Source organism: Rattus norvegicus, chromosome 5 (assembly GCF_021556685.1).
Source record: "Rattus norvegicus strain SHRSP/BbbUtx chromosome 5, alternate assembly SHRSP_T2T, whole genome shotgun sequence".
Lineage (NCBI taxonomy): Eukaryota > Metazoa > Chordata > Mammalia > Rodentia > Muridae > Rattus > Rattus norvegicus.
In genome coordinates, this window is record NC_141538.1 from 74,345,350 (window position 1) to 74,347,984 (window position 2,635).

General features: G+C 41.5%; 1 non-coding gene across 1 annotated transcript; it reads left to right on the forward strand.

The window, feature by feature from the left end:
- The first annotated feature begins 1,556 nt into the window (after positions 1-1,556).
- On the forward strand, positions 1,557-1,852 carry LOC148005792 (signal recognition particle RNA). The gene has a single exon (XR_015621527.1).
- Positions 1,853-2,635: the final 783 nt, after the last annotated feature.

Genomic DNA, 2,635 nt, shown 5'->3' on the forward strand with positions numbered 1-2,635 from the left:
TTCCTCGGTACCTTCCTTTTCTGCTACCTCTGGTGGGCGGTGGGCTAAAAGGGAGGTTAAAGCGGTTAAGAACCATCATTAAAAATATGCTTCAAGAAAATGAAAGTTACAGACCTTCATGAACTCCCAGGGGTTTCCAAGTTGTATCAGTGTGCAGCCAGATTTTAGAAGTGGACCTTCAGTGGCTGCACTCTCCACTGCTTGGAGTTGAGAAAGATGGCTTTGAATCTTCTATCATTTCAAGATCGGAACTTAATTTAGTGCACCTATATATTAAATACATAATGTATTTTAATCTATAAAATATAAGCAGATGTGTATATGCCTAGACAAATATACTTCTATAGAATGAACAGCCATATGTGAGGCCTTATTTCACCTTCCGCATCCATCCACTGTAGTCATTCCTAGCACCCTTTTCCTTTATCCTTCCATGACCCACTGAAGTCAGTTAGTGCTGACTATATATGCACATGTATGGAACTTTCCACTGGAAAATGGGAAACCTATCAGATTCAGACTCAGATCCAGTCAAGCCCCTCAGTTTATGTCAAGCTTGTTGAGGAAGTCAGAATTATTTGATAGGTTTTTTTTTTTAAATATAGGCATACAAATCCTGCCTTCCCCCATTAGAGTTTTCTGTACCTCCAAGTTAACATAACTTCAAACGATTACCTGAACCTTGTTGTGATCCCAAATTCCCACATTCCCAAAAGAGACTAGAATTCCCCCCTTCTTAATTCATAGTTGTGCTGAGAATCAGAGAGAAAAAGTGTAATGTGTATAAACCATGCCTCCTTGCCTGTAATCATGGATTAATAAATGCTATTTGTGCAGTAACATGAACCAAGTCCAACAAATGGAATGGAAGGCTAACATGGGACTTGAATGGGCAGAATGTAGAAGACAATGAATTGCTCTGGACTTTGGTCCACCTGGAAGTCAAGTGTTTAACATGTGCCCAGTATGGGGATAATAATGGTGGTGGACACATTCCTGTGCAGGATCTCTGACCTGCTGGCCACAAGACACTGGGTTAAGCTTTTAGAGATTCAGGGACATAGGAAACCTGGCTTGCTTCACCGGCTTTTAAGAGTCTAACAGGGTACCCTAGCTCCAAGCAAAATGGCTTATTGTCTTTTACACTTCTCAGCTCCATCATTAATCCCTTGAGGGCAGTGGTGGCCCTTCCCAGTATTCTGTCATCTGTATTCCTAGCTAGCTTACTTACAGACACAAAGCGAAGGCACAGTAGAGCCTGCTGTTTCATTAGCTCACTCGAGTCCCATAAAACAGTTTAAAGAAATATAACACATTCCTAGTCCCTTCTCAATTTCAGCAAGTTAGAAGCAGTGTGGTTAGAAACCAGAAGTCTTAAGCTGGAGTTTGAACCACAACATTAGCACATGGGTTATTACTGTTTAATCTAGGCCATGGCACTAGGCTTGCATAATGTCAGTTCATCCAATGCCTATGAGGTGATAACTACATCCTAGCTGCAGTGTCTCTCATGCTGCCCGAGACAAGACAGCAGTGAACATTTTACAGCAAATTGAGCCAGGTGGTGCACACCTATAGTCCCAGCTACTAGGGAGGCTGTGACAGGAGGACCACTTGAGTCTAGGGGTTCTGAGCTGTCATTCACTATGCTGATTGGGTGTCTGCACTAAGTTTGGTATCAATATGGTGACCTCCTGGGAGCAGAGGGACCCCCAGGTTGTCTAAGAAGGGGTGAACTGGCCAATGTCAGAAATGGAGCAGGTCAAAACTCCTGTGCTGATCAGAAAATTGAAATGAAGATTTGAGGTTCAAAGGAAGTAAAACTTAAATATCTTACAGGAGCCATTCAACAGTAGCAGGCATAGAAATTCTCTTTTACTTGCTTCTCAGAGTCAGACTCCTTTGTCCTCCAGATACAGTGGCAGTCACATGCTAATGGCTGTGGTGAAGACAGAGAGCAGAGGCTGTGCGCTGTGCCTCAACTCAAATGAGGACTCAGATCCCAGTGTACCCACTTCCTCAATGGGAATCCTTAATGAGATGGCACTCTCTGACCTTTTCTACCAGCACAAGTGTTACTCTTGATGTGGTTGAGCCGACTACCCTCCACAGCCTCTGTCTGCCTGCACCATGGAAGGTCTCAGTGATCCCTCCCAGTTGGGCACTTCTCAAGGAGCCCAGCTATACAGATTATAGCTGAGAGTATCATCATGTAACGTTAGTCATGCAAAAACATGTAATATAATCATGTACTTTTAAAATAATTATTATTTTAAAGATTTACAAATATTAATTGGAAATTATAGCTACTGTTACATATGACAACATGTATGACTTATAATATATGTACATATTATATTGTGCATATTCTTTTATGTATATTCCTGTAATAAAAATGTATAAAGCAGCCACAAAGCAAAAGCTCTCCCAATCCCCTCTTTAGAAGTGGATTTCCTTTCTCAGAAATCAGTTTCATCAGAAAAATATGAAACCAAAGTATCATTCTATCTGATTTTAAGGATAAGACGGCTGCAATTTGCTTGCCTAGAAAATCAAATCCAAGTCTATTCTTCAGGGCCTCTAGAGAGAAATGCCTAGCAGCTCTAGCGATTTATGGTGTGGGGAATCTCTTCAT